Source organism: Octopus bimaculoides, chromosome 23, assembly GCF_046866305.1.
Source record: "Octopus bimaculoides isolate indiv1 chromosome 23, ASM4686630v1, whole genome shotgun sequence".
NCBI lineage: Eukaryota > Metazoa > Mollusca > Cephalopoda > Octopoda > Octopodidae > Octopus > Octopus bimaculoides.
The window spans coordinates 17,832,656-17,848,125 of record NC_142950.1 but is presented as its reverse complement, the minus strand read 5'-3'; the positions used below and the strand labels follow the sequence as shown (position 1 = coordinate 17,848,125).

At 38.1% G+C, this 15,470-nt stretch overlaps 1 long non-coding RNA gene across 1 annotated transcript in view; it reads left to right on the top strand.

Moving 5' to 3' along the window:
• The window catches only part of LOC149131320 (uncharacterized), a 112,113-nt gene that overhangs the window by 14,274 nt on the left and 82,369 nt on the right, over positions 1-15,470 (top strand). The window lies entirely within an intron of this gene.

Sequence of the window (15,470 nt, the reverse complement as noted above, 5' to 3'; positions counted from 1 at the left end):
TCCGCTTTCTTTATCTGTGGATACTTCCGATTCTGCGGTCGGTGCTGTTTTGCAGCACACTGTAGACAATCAAACAAAACCTTTGGCTTTCTTTTCTTGTAAATTGCAGCCTGCTGAACGCAGGTATAGTACTTTTGATCGTGAGCTATTGGCGATCTATCTGTCGATTCGGCATTTTCAACACCAGCTCGAGGGACCAGAGTTTGTGATTTATACTAATCACAAGCCCCTCACTTTTGCTCTGTCCTCTAAAACGGACAAGCTCTCTCCTCGTGCTTTTCGTCACCTGGATTTTATCTCACAATTTACAGGTGACATTCGTCATGTGCCAGGGAAAGAGAACATCCCAGCTGATGCTCTTTCGCGACTTCCTGTGCATTCTATTTCCACTCCCGCGGAAATTGATTTGCTAGCAATTTCGCAGGAGCAACCTTCTTTGTCAAGTTTAGATTTGACTTCGTCAAAATTCAGCAACTGTAAATTTGCCTATCTTCCGCTCCCTTCATCCGAGGGCTCTATATTATGTGATACATCCACAGGTTCTCCTAGGCCTTTAGTACCTACGAACCATCAACGTTCTGTGTTTGATGCCCTTCATTCTTTGTCACATCCGGGCATCTCAGCAACAGTAAAGCTTATCACTGCTCGGTTTTTCTGGCCCAATATGCGGCGATCAATTGCCACTTGGGCACGCTCTTGCATGAAGTACCAGAGTGCCCCTCTTGGACAATTTCCTTCTCCTGAAGCCCGTTTCCGTCACGTCCATCTTGATTTGGTTGGACCGTTACCAATATGTCGCGGGTTCTCATACCTGTTAACTTGTGTTGACCGTTTCTCACGTTGGCCAGAAGCCATTCCTATAGCAGATATTACTTCTGAGACTGTTGCCCAGGCTTTCGTTTCTGGGTGGGTTTCTAGGTTCGGAGTACCGGTCAGTTTGACCACAGATCGTGGCCGGCAATTTGAGGCCGCGCTTTTTCGTGACCTATCACGAATCCTGGGGGTGCATCGTATACGCACCACCAGCTACCATCCCGTTTCTAATGGGATGGTTGAGCGGTTTCATAGACAACTTAAGGCCGCTTTGCGCGCCTCGTCCAACCCGCAGTTTTGGGTTGAAATTCTTCCGGTTGTCCTCCTTGGATGCCGGACTGCGGTTAAAGCTGACCTGGGTTACTCCTCGGCGGAACTTCTTTACGGCACCACGTTGACGTTGCCTGGTGCGATGGTGGTACCAGACTCATCACAACCACCACACCCAGAGTCCTATGTTACTCGGTTGCGAGAGTATTTCTCCAATCTTCCATCTATGGGCCCCAGACAACAGTCACCTCCCTTTAGAGTGCCAGCAGACATTGAGTCTTGGTCTCATGTGTTTATTAGGGATGATTCTGTCAAAGGACCCCTTGTTTCTCCCTACAAAGGACCCTATCGTGTGCTTTCTCGCACTCCAAAGTTTTTCAAGGTCGACGCTAATGGTCGTACAGAAATTGTGTCTGTCGACCGTCTGAAAAAAGCGTATCTTGACAAACCTTCAACTCCCGTGGACGACGTGCCCGTGTTTCAAACGCCGCACACACCACTATCACCACACGCATTGTCAACGCCTTTACCAATGCATACACCAACATCAGCACCATCACAATCACACACACCAACAATTACACCACCTTCGTCGTTGCAAAGGAACCCTAGCGAACCTTATGTCACTAGGTTTGGCAGGACGGTGCATTGGCCCAAGAAATTGGAAAAAATTATTTACGTTTAATTTATTGTGTTTTTACTGGACAATTTCAGTTTTTTTTTATTGAACATTTTTCTTCCATTCAGAAAAAAAAAACTATGTATCCGGTTCGTAAAAAGTTACACAAGGAAATTTGGAATGTCCATATGCGGGAGGTTGTTGGTCAGTTGCGGAGCTGTGGTTGAGCATCGATGCCAGTTTCGACCTGTTACCTGGTATCAAATATCCAAATCGGCTAGCTCTGACTGTTGTGCGTGAGTGGATAAATCCCACTCATACAGTGAAGATAAAACCGAGTGTTTGATATATATTTGTGCCGCATTTTCTGCGTGGTTTCGGTGGCCATCTCGCCGCAGACGTCCCTCCAAAATTTTTTAATTTCGTGTTCCACACTCAAGGGGGAGCCATTGTAGTGACGTCATATTGGCGCCAAAAAGGCATAGTCGCCATAGCTGAATCCTTAACCACGCATGCGTGGGTTTCAACATCGAAGCGTTCCCGCTATTAGTCTGTCTCATTACCCGCAGACAGCGACCAAGCAAGACGTCTAAGCAGGCTCTCCCATTTGAGTGTGGTTGAACCAAGTTGTCTCTACAACGACACCAGCTCGACGAACCGTACATCTACATTTCAGGCTACTCTAAAACCGGACAATTGGAAGCTGTTTTATTTTCCACCATACAATAAATATTTGTTGTTGTTGATCAGTTTGGAGTTTCTGCGTTCAATTCACTTCTAATTTAACATAGGAAAGTTAGGTGTACATCTACTGATGTATAACCCACTTTCCTAAACCCTCTTAAAAACATGGCAAGAGGGACAACAGTCTCGCTGACTCGGACGCATAGCTATCTTCATCAGAAATCAGTAAAAACAATTTTACTGGTAGCTCGCGTTAATCGGCTGGCCGGAACAAACATATGAATTGATGCGCGATGCATTTACGGAAAATGAGAAAATTCTATTTTCCTTTCAAACATGTATTGACCATAATTAAATCTCCATTCTTCTCTAACCCAGCCGAGAAATCTTTGCTACAACTTCAAACTAATGTCAACGGAATTTAGATATATTTCAGCTGGGTTTTACTTCCTATTTTGTATTTCTACCTATCACAACCTGTCACATCTATACACACATTCTTTAGGTCACCTCTCTTACTCTTAAGACAATATATATTCCTGCTTGTAGAAACGTATTCGTTAATGTAGCATATAATTAAATTGATCGGGCTAAATTTCACGGCTTCTGCAATACAAAATAGAACTTTAACAATTTGAAAGTACTTTTGAAAGTACTTTTGAATAATGTCCTTCTAAATAACGGTAAAAATCATAGTGAAGAAATCTCTAGAAATATATTTAAAAGCCATTTTATCCGATATGGCGTTTGATTATTGCATTTTGTTGTGAAAACAAGAAATCTTGCTATGACAAACTCTAGGTAAAACAAGTGCTGTCTAGAAAGATTGGCATTTTCGGCAACTAACCGTCTGCAGCAAGAGACAAACGCACTAAAGTCGTCATTGTCCGCTGCACTTTACTCTCGAAAACGAGATATATATACGGAGGAAATTAACTGATTTTAATGGTGCCTATAATGCAACAGAGACAGCTCTGTTCTAAGAAGAATAATCAGCTGCAAAGGTCCCCCACTGGACAACAGGATGTTTTGCACACCCATTAGTCCTTTCCGAAACAGATACAAGGAAAACATGCAAGAGCTGCTCTTGGGCGACGCCGACTTTTGGAGATACGTAAACAATTACTCACACATTGCGCACGCTATCCGCCCAGCCGGAGCTATTACGTGAGAAAGTATTTCAAGCAGTGATGGGCAATAATATTACGGCATATCAATTCAACCACGTATGCCAAATATTTTCACCTAAAATTCATTTCCACTGCTGTTTATGGTGAAGAACAAAGTTTTACGTTAGACGAGAACTTAATAGTCGGCTGAAGACACCATTCACTCAACTAGTGAATATATGGCAAATCGTATTGATCCCCTCTTAAAAACATGCCAAGAGGGACAACAGTCTCGCTGACTCGGACGCATAGCTATCTTCATCGGAAATCAGTAAAAACAATTTTACTGGTAGGTCGCGTTATTCGGCTGGACGGAACAAACATATGAATTGATGCGCGCGGCATTTATGTAAAACAAGAAAATTCTATTTTCCTTTTAAACATATGTCGACCATCTTTAAATCTCCATTCTTCTCCAACCCGATTTGTGTTAGCCGAGACATCTTTGCTACACTTCAAACTATTGTCCGCTGCACTTTACTATCCAAAATGAGATATATATACGGAGGAAATTAACTGATTTTAATGGTGCTTATAATGCAACAAAGACAGCTCTGGTAGAAGAAGAATAAACAGCTACAGAGGTCCCCCACTGGACAACTGGATATTTTGCACACCCATTAGTCCTTTCCGAAACATATACAAGGGAGACATGCCAGAGCTGCTCGTGGGCGACACCTACTTTTGGAGATACGTAAACAATTACTCACACATTGCGCACGTTATCCGCCCAGCCGGAGCTATTACGTGAGAAAGTATGCCATGCAGTGATTGAAAATGAAATTAGTGAACAACACTTCAAATACGTTTGCCATCTTTTTAAGCTGTAAAGCATTTCCATTGCAGTTTGGGATAAACAACAAAGTTTTGTCTCGGACAAAACGGTGTAGATCACCATAGTCGGCTCAAGGGCACCATCCACTGAACCACTGTATACTTTGCAAACCGCTTTGATCTCTTCAGAAAAACATACCAAGTGAGAAAACACTGTGCTGACACGAACGCTTAGTTTTCTTCATCGAAATTCAGCAAAACCATTTTTACTGATAGCTCACGTTATCCGCCTGGCCGGAACAAATACGTGAATTGATGCGCAACGCATTGGCGGACAATAAGCCAATTTAAATTTGCTTTTTTCAAACATGTGTCAAAACATCTTCAACCTCCATGTTTCCCTTAGGTACGTATTTTTTCTTCACATTAAACTATAGTGAAAAACCTTCAGAATATATATCAACTGATCTTAAATTCATATATGCCATTTATATTTTAATTTAGTCTTATCAACTGAATACAAAATCTATCAATAATATTGACAATACTTGAATCAGAATTGACCTATAAATATTCCTTAAAAAGTTAGAAATAGAATGCGTCAAATTTTTCAAAGTCGGTTTTATGAACCTTTGAGTCTTCAAACACCGTCTGCAACATGCTGGTTGGTGTCATAACATAGTTGCAAGGTGTCCGGGCTGTGTCACGTAACCGTATAGACTCTTAACCAGGCTCTTTCAGTGCAGAAAACCTGGGGGTTCCAACCAGAAACCAAAGAACATTTTTATAATAAACATATTAAAGAAATGAGAAAGAACATATTGTGTGTGTGTGTGTGTGTGTGTGTGTGTGTGTGTGTGTGTGTGTGTGTGTGTGTGTGTGTGTGTGTGTGTGAACATATATGTATATGAATAAACGTCCGAGCCTGAATGAGCGTAAAACTGACCAATGCTCTGAGAGAGAATTTGATAAACTGAAACTCCATGAAAGCTTGTATGTTTGCATTTTGGTGGAGGAGCTTGTATGAGTATTCATGTTTATCCCCTCACCCCTTTGCAACCATTGTTTTGCTTACGGTCTCATAACTTGATGGATCGGCTTAAGTGAGCGATTCAATGAGTACCCCACCTTAATAAACAAAATGAATGAGCTTGATAACTCGTGGTGTCAAGTGGCAACATGAACAACGTATGGTGTCAGTTGGCAGCGTAAAGAACGTGTCGTGTCTGTAGGCAACTAAAGGGCGCGTGGTATCAGTTGGCAACATAAAGAACGCGCGGTGTCTGATGGCAACGTAAAGAACGCATGATGTCTGTTGTCAACGTGAATAACGTGTGGTGTCACTTGGCAACGTAAAGAATGTGTGGTGTCTGCTGGTAACGTAGAGAACGCGAGGTGTCAGTTGGTAACATAAAGAACGCGTGGTGTCAGGTGACAACGTACGTAAAGTACGCGTGGTATTAGTTGGCAGCGTAAAGAACGCGTAGTTTGTTGGCAACGTAAAGAAGACGAGGTGTCTGATGGTAACATAAAGAACGTGCGATGTCAGGTAGCAACGTAAAGCACGCGTGGTATCAGTTGACTGCGTAAAGAACGCGTAGTGTCTGTTGGCAACGTAAAGAACGCGCGGTGTCAGGTGGCAACGTAAAGAACGCGTAGAGTTTGTTGGCAACGTATAGAAGATGAGTTGTCTGATGGTAACGTAAAGAACGTGCGGTGTCAGGTGGCAACGTAAAGCACACGTGGTATCAGTTGGAAGCGTAAAGAAAGCGTAGTGTTTGTCAGTTGGTAACGTAAAGAACGCGTTATGGCAGTTGGCAACGTAAAGAACGCGTAGTGTCACATGTCAACGTAAAAGAAACGTGGTATCACTTGGCAACGTAAAGAATGTGTGGTGTTTGTTGTCACTTGGCAACGAAAAGACGTGGTATCAGTGGGAAACGTAAAGAACGTGTGGTGTCTGTTGGCAACGTAAAGAACGTGTGGTGTCTGTTGGCAACGTAAGGAACGTGTGGTGTCTGATGGCAACATAAAGAACGCATTGTGTCAGTTGGCAACGCAAAGAACGTGTGGTGTCTGTTGTCAACGTAAAGAACGCGTTATGGCAGTTGGCAACGTAAAGAACGCGTAGTGTCACATGTCAACGTAAAAGAAACGTGGTATCACTTGGCAACGTAAAGAATGTGTGGTGTTTGTTGGTAACGTAAAGAACGCGCGGTGTCAGGTGGCAACGTGAAGCACGCGTGGTATCAGTTGGCTGCGTAAAGAACGCAAAGTGTCGCATGGCAACATAAAAGAAGCGTGGTATCACTTGGCAACGTAAAGCACGCGTGTCTGTTGGCAACGTAAAGAACGCCCCAGTTTTTGTGACTAGCCTGAGGTCATCTATGAATTACAAATTTGCACGAAACGTAAAGATGCTTAAAAGCATACGCCTGCTAGAAATAAGAGCTGAAGTCTTAATTAAACCACCGTACAGCACCAAAATAGCAGACAAAAACAGTAGGCGGGGAAACGGAAATAATACATTCATAAGCACAAAATAAAATATTATCCAGTTTTTATTTCAATGAGCTCCATTTGTAACTCTCGGGCGCCTCTGGTACATCAACAAAGTGAGGCTGAAAAGCAAGTTTCAGAGCGATATTGTCTTTTTCAAAATCATTGACTCTTTTATATTTTTCTATTAATGAGTCTAAAACTGACTCATATTCTTCAAAAGATTCATAGATATCTTCTTCATTTTCACTCATTACCTTCGTAAGCTGAGAAAAGTATTCTAAAAGTTTTGATTGAAACAAAAGGAACTTGAAAAATGACAATTTTTTTTAAATACCCAAATTTTTTTGCCACATATAAATACATTTATTTTTGCTTTGCAACGAAATGTTTAACTCATTTTGTTTTGACATCACCTCACATAAAAATACAACATCTCTATAAAAATTTGGATCTGATAAATCTTAATGTTTGTTTTCTTTGAAAAAGTCAATTATTTGCCTTCGTAAAGACAAAATTTTGATCAATACTTTCCCTTGCGACAACCAACGTACTTTTGAGTGATAAGGGAAATACACATTAATTACTTCGTCATCCATCATCAGCATTTGGTCCAGATGGAGGATATGTAAACAAGACCCCTCCTCACTTAATTTTCTTTTTTAAGGAATCTCACGTTTTAGGGTATGGAAATTCCAATTCTGAAAAAAATTTTTCAAAAATTGCAACTTAAAAATTTCAATCCCCCCACCTCCCCATTTCTTCATTTTTCACTTTTTCCGGAAATTTTTTTTAGCGAAATACATACAAAAATACGGAGATTATGAATCTGAGAAAAAATTGTTTGTAAAATTTCAATTTAATAAAAACAAAAAACCTCAAGCAGGCTATTCACATGCTAGAAATAACAGCCAAATCTCACAAAACTGCGATAATATATATAATGAAAGAAATGTGTAATCAATCTACTCACCTTTCTGCAAAGATTTCTTTCAGAGTAATTTCCTGCAGTAATATGACAAACTGAAATTAAAATACTCTTTTTTTTTTTTAAGTTGCAAAAACATATGAGTTTTGTCGAGAAGTGTGTTCGAGGAAGCCGCGCCGGTGGGGTTTAGCGAGGATAAACTTCCGCAATCCTCCATCTGGACCCATGAGGTAGAAATAGATGAGAGCTTGCTCTTTAAAAGGAAGAGCCACGTAAGGAGAATTGGTCATCAAACGTGGGTTGTCGGGTGCTATGAAACCACTGTGGAAAAGGGATTTCTACAGCATGTACCCGACAGAAGCGCAGCAACGCTAGAAGCTGTTATAATTGAAAATGTGTTTCTCGGTACTATAACACAGACAAATGGGCCAACTATAGGAACTTACAACAGCTGGGTTACATTCACAGAACGGTTAACCATTCAAAGAATTTCGTCGACCCTGAAACTGGCGCGTGCATGAACCACATTGAGGCCTATTGGTCCCGTATCAAAAGAAGGCTAAAATATGTGACTGGATCATCGGGCGATATTAGGCCATCAAACGTGGGTTGTCAGATGCTATGACACCACTGTGAAAAAAGGATTTCTACAGCATGAACCCGACATAAGCGCAGCAACACTAGAAGCTGTTATAATTGAAAATGTGTTGCCCGCTTGAGGGTTTTTTTTTGTTTTTTTTTTGAAAAATTGAAATTTTACAAACAATTTTTTTTTTTCAGAATCATAATCTCTGTATTTTTGTACGTATTTCGACCAAAAAAATTTCCGGAAAAAGTGAAAAATGAAGAAATGGGGAGGTGGCGGGGTTGAAAATTTGAAGTTGCGATTTTTGAAAATTTTTTTTCAGAATCGGAATCTCCATACCCTAAAACGTGGGATTATGTAAAAAAAAATTAAGCGGTGAAGGGTTCCGTTTACATATCCTCTATCTGGACCATACAATGAAAAGAAATCAGGTTCTTTGGTTACTTTTTTAAGATGTGCAATAAATCCTCCGTTTTCAGCCATCATAGCTGGAGCACCATCCGTGCACACACCAAATATAGTGTAATGGTTAAGTGTGCGGGTTACTAGCCTCAAGATTGCGAATTCAATTCCAGACAGTGCCTTGAATAAATAATAATAATAATAATAACAACAATAACATCTGCCAAAAAATACCTTAGGAATAAGAATCAATGGTTGGGTTTAAGATTCTACCAAAACACCTGATGAAGGCTGGAGAGTAAATCAACCAAAACGTTGTGGTAACAATAAACAAGATGAGGACACATATCTGTCCAATGTAAATAATGCAGTAAAATTTAGTCCTACTTTATGACATTGCTTTTTGAAGTTGTTAAAAATATCTAACCCTCGTGTCCTTCCTTTAAGGGTGCCTAAAGCAAATAATTCTTCATATAATTGAAAATCATCAGTTATAGCACGAATAAAATACTTGTGCTGAATCTGTGGAATCTGTCGATTCATCCAAAGCTACTGAGCAATATACATTTTCTTTTTGGATTATATTTTTCAATTGCTCTGTTACATTACAGGCCAATTCATGTTGCGCTGTATTAGTCCTTGAAAGAGGCACCTCTTGATATTTGTTAACTTTATCGGGATCTATATATCCTACCTCTTTTAAAATACATTCCTTTATGAGTTCTGCATCATTGAATGGCTTACCTTTTTTTCCAGGCAAATATGCAGTTCGGCAAAAGAGACCGACAGAATAAGTACTAGGCTTAAAAAAGTAATTCCTGGGGTCAATTTCTTTGACTAAAACCCTTGAAGGTGGTGCTGCAACATGGCTGCAGTCAAATGACTGAAACAAATATAAGATAAAGAATAAGCTAAAATAAAACAATGAAACGAAAAAAATTTAAGTCAGTCATTTTATTGACAATACTTGATGTGTTCAGATTGATAGGACTCCTAACATGGATATTTATTTTTCTTTAATGTTGATGACTAAGTCATATATTCCCTCTGATGCCAACAAGAAACTTTGTTACAGTCTTGTGGTTCTCCCATCAAGCAATACACATATTCTGAAGGCTTTCTTGTAGCTTCACATAGTGTAAACAGGTTCTTCCTTGAGGTGGATTACCAGCAGTACTGTGCTGGATAAACTGTGCTGACTAGAGACTTTTTTTTCTGGATTTGGTTCTTCTACATTGATAATAACCAAACCTGAAATTTATGTTAACATGTATGCAAGTACTGTCATAAATTATCTTTTATCTTTTGCTTGTTTCTATCATTAAACTGTGGCCAAGTTGGGGCACCACCTTGAAGAAAAGTTTTAGTTGAATGAATCAACCCTAGTTCTTTTTGTTTTTTTCTTTAAAGCCTGGTAGTTATTCTATCAGTCTCTTTTGCTGAACTGCCAAGTTATGGGGACCTAAACACAACAAGACCTATTATCAAGCTGTAGTGGGGTGGGGAGAAACACAGACACACAGATGTGTGCGTATATATATATATATATATATAAACAATATATGAGTATATGCATATATATGTACATGTATGTACATACCTTCATCTACATGTATGTATATACCTTCATCTACATGTACATATAGATACATATCTGGGTACATGACGCTGCAAAAAAACATAGACAAAATGATAAACAAGGTACAGAAGCACGCAGGCCACATAGAGAACATATCCTTCATCAGCTGCCACCATTAAAACACTGGCGTTTCGAAGAGTTAGGGCAGGACACATCGTTAAAATGGCTCTTCCCACGAACACAAATTTAATTTGTTCCATGGAGGATATATATATATATATATATATATATATATATATATTGGGTCATCCCATAAATAATGCAGTTTTTTTTCAATTGTGTGAGCTAAAAGTCGAAGGGGGACAGGGTAAAGTACCTGCATCAACTTGCTATAAAAGTAGGTAGTAATTTTACCTTGTCCTTATTCTTGGTGCAAGCTTTGAGAAATGCAGTTCGATTTTAACAGTTATTTATCAAAGCTATAATGGAAATGACAAAGGAGCATATTCAGCATATTTTGCTTTATGAGTTCAATAAAGCCAGCAACACAACGGAAAGTGCAAGGAATATTAATGCAGCATATGGAGATCGGACAATAAGCGTAAGTCAGTGTCAATGGTGGTTGCAGAAATTCCGAGCCGGAAACTATAGGCTAGAAGATAAGCTTTGTCCTGGTAGATCTGTAAAACCCAATGAGGATGTACAGTAAACTCTGGTGGAATAAATTCCCACCGTAACTGTTGAGGAACTAGCAGAGAAGCTTGGATTTGGACATCCAACCATTCATTGATACCTGCATGCCATCAGAAAATGACCATCTTTGGTTTCAAGATAAAAGGTATTCTTCCATCAGGATAATGCTCAGCCACATGGAGTGAGAATGATATTCCAAAGGCTGGAGCAGTTTGAACAGGAAACGATGCCCTACTCACCATACACACACAAACACACGTATGCACATGTAGTGGATCTTGCATGCATGAAGTAGATTCGATCCACCATAGCCAAATTTAAATCAACACTGCAACAGAACTTTTCCCACGGTGGAACAATAGTTTTTCTCTGACAGCAGTTTAATATTTTCCAGATGCCTTTAGCTAGGCCGAAACAATGTCTTCACCACTTGACCCTTTCTAACCTCTTCTACATCACTAAAATCTAGAATAGAGATAACAAGACCACCAGTTAAATCTATTGTTCTCAATAATATATCTATCCTTCTAGATAGCTATAAAAGCAAGGAAACCCCAAGAAAAATGGAGTTTAGTCACCAGTCGGTGACAACTCAACTAGTTTAGTCACCAGTCGGTGACGACACCACTAGTTTAGTCACCAGTCGGTGATGACTTGACAGTTCAGTCACCAGTCGGTGACGACTCAGTGACAACGAAGTCTGGCTGACCAGCTACAACCTTGGTCAGAGGGAGAAATGAAGTTTACTGTCAGCCACTGTGAGACAATGTCGCACACCCTATAACTATCACTAGCTCATTTCCTTTTCTCTGTAACACTACCATCTCTCTCTATATATAAATACTACTATGCGAACGTGTAAACACATATACAGGCCGAAATTAACTTTCTTTACCTTGCATGCTTTACGAACTGTGTTATACTATTACACTAACCTACCCGTCGTGGTATGGCATTTATTAAAGTAACGGTAAATAAATATTTCTTTACAACTTCGATCACTGTTCATCGTTCATCATACAACCGTTACACTGGCAACCCACATCGCTACAACCAAAACATTAACCGTTACACACATATACATACATATGTACATATGAATGCATATAAGCATACATACGTACATATGTATGAAGGTCTTCTTTCAGTTCCCATCTACTCACAAGGTATATATATATATACACACACACACACACACACAGAAGATGAGTTTAGGTCAAGGTAACCCAAACTAATAGGTATGTGTTCTGAGTACTACAATAGATTGGCCACCAAAATTCCAGTTCAAACAGGAGCTGGAATTGTGGTTACACGAATGTCCTGTTTGGAAAAAGCTGGCAATCGGTAGCTTACCACTATTAGCTTTTTGTTATTATCTCTACTAATAATGTATTACTGTTATTGTTGTTAATTTAACTTAGATTGAATTAAATTAATTTAAATGCCATTGTCCTACTTTGACGAATTGTTTTCCTGACTAATTTAACTTTTGGCGATTTTCTTTCTCTGTCTCCCTTCTTTGGACTATTTCTATATTTCTGATAAAGAGCTCCGCTCAAAACATGAAATCCTCTTTCTTTTCTTTCCTTTTCTGAGCTTCCAATAACATTGTACTTATTCCACGTACTCGCATTGTTGTTTTTCTTGCTTGTTCATATTTGGATTGACTATATATATATATATATATATATATATATATATATATATATATATATGGGAGAATATACAAAAAATAACAACAGACGAGGACAGGTGGTGTAAATAACAAAAGTATATATTAGTATGACGCTCGGGAATACGGAAAGTCTTTGACGTTTCGAGCTACGCTCTTCAACAGAAAGAATACGGAGACAAGGAGAAAAACACGGAGAAAAAAAATTGAATAGTGTTCAGTCAACGGTCAATCATAATAATGGCCGATCATAACAATGACTGACCGGAAGTTAGAAATTCTTATTTCAGGAGAGCTAAGAAAGGGGGAGATAACAAATATATATATATATATATATATAAATTCAAAAAAGGATAAAACTCATTTACAAGAATTTTATCAAGAAGCCAGTGTGTAAAAAAATTCATTAAGGAAATTTCTATTCCCAAGAATATAATTATTCGTTTATATTTATATAAAGGGCATTATTATAGAAAAATAATAACGCCACACAGTGGACTTCTCAAAATAACCACATTTAGTACCTATGCAAGGAAAAAACAACCAACAGAAGATGACGAAAGAAAGTTTTTTCCTCGCATAGGTACTAAATGTGGTTATTTTGAGAAGTCCACTGTGTGGCGTTATTATTTTTCTATAATAATGCCCTTTATATAATATATATATATATATATATATATATATATATATATATATATATATATATATATATATATATATATATATATATATGGGTTTATTTTAAAGATATCTTCCCCCCTTTCCTTCTCTCTCTCTCTCTCTCTCTCTCTATATATATATATATATATATATATATATATATATATATACATATATATATATATACATATATATATATATATATATATATATATATATATATATATATATATATATATGCACATATATATTTATTTTTCTATGTCCGTATAGAGTTGGTTTCGTTTTTCGTTTTGTTTATAAGTATGTGAGGAAATGAATAATGGGGTATATATATCTAGATATAGCGTATTTATCTTATTTAATTTGTTGTTTTGCCTCGTTGTTCGTATGTGGGACGTTTCGTTTGTATTGTATTACTTTGTTTTTGTTGTATGTATAGATTTAAATGTTTTTATTTTCGTTGACCATGTCGAGTTGGTTTTGTTTTTGTTTTTGTTTCTATAAATGGGAAAATAGTTATCTACCCTGCATTCTAATAGACAGATTCATAATATTTGATACATAAAATAATGTTTTGACATAAATAGATACATGTGTGTATGAATTGTATATGTATGCAAATTGTATATATATATATATAAGAGATAGAGAGATAGAGAGGGAGAGAGAGAGAGAGAGAGAGAGAGAGAGAGAGAGAGAGAGAGCGAGCTAACTAAACTTGTGTATGTGAATATGTATTATGTATATATAAATGATAGGTGTGTATATATATATATATAAGTATATATAAATATGTGTATATGAACGTATGTACTGTGCAATAAAATCGATTATAGAATGGAATATTTATAGATTTAAATTTAGGTATTTACGTAATTTCAGTTAGATTATTTACTTATTTATGATTAAGCTCACTCTTATAAAGCGTTTTCGTAAAGCCTTAGCAATTATTAATACTTTCAATTGATAGTTTTCTTCAAATATTTAGGCAGATATGTCTATCTGATGGAGAATCATTACATATTTAAACGGATTTGATTATTCGTGAAAAATTTCTTTTTATTCATGAAGCAGAAGCAGCTGTAATTTATGAGATGTGTCATTTGTTTGTATAAAAAATTTAAACTGAATTGAATATATAATTGTTCAATTTATTGTTTTGTTTTCCATTTCTTATTTACACACACACACACACAAACGGCAGTCTGTTTGTGTCAAGTTGCTTTCTACACTCGTTAATGAATCTTCGTGAAACTTTGCATACATATTAAAGTAACATCCAGTTTGTTACTAGGCTCATTGCAGTTTGATAAAAATCTATAATTGGCCAGCTATGACCTCTAGATATAACCCAACCATTTTCCTTTAATGGCCAAGGGGAAATAACCCATTCATTTTTCTTTATAAATAAAGTTGAGTATGTTTATTTCTTAGTATTTGAACAGTTACGGTTATTTTCACACTTTACCCAGAACAACCCTTAAGCAAGTAAATGGTATTTTCCTCAACAATAAATCCAGTTATTTCTGTTAGTGACTTAGTCACAAATATACCGTGCTAGTGGCCCGTAAATAGCACCATTTGAGCATAATCGTTATCAGCGTTGCCTTCTACCACTTGTGCTGGTGGCACGTTAGAAAATCATTCGAGCGAGGTCGTTGCCAGTGCCGCTGGACTGGCTCCCGTGCAGGTGGCACATAAAATACACCGTTTTGAGCGTAGCCGTTGCCAGTACCGTGTGACTGGCCCTCGTGCCGGTGGCATGTAGAAGCACCCACTACACTCTCGGAGTGGTTGGCATTAGGAAGGGCATCCAGCTGTAGAAACTCTGCCAGATCAGATTGGAGCCTGGTGCAGCTTTCTGGCTTGCCAGTCCTCAGTCAAATCGTCCAACCCATGCTAGCAGACGTTAAACGATGATGATGATGATGATGATGATGATGATGATGATGATGATACCATGAATGGCCATGTCTTTCATGTCACTTCAACCAATTGACGGGTGCTGCATGAAGAACTGTTCTGCTTTTAGACAAATACTCTCTCATCACAAAGGTCAAACCCTTAGCTGTTAAGATCAAACTGCACTCTTCAAAACTTGCACTAAGGATAAGGACAA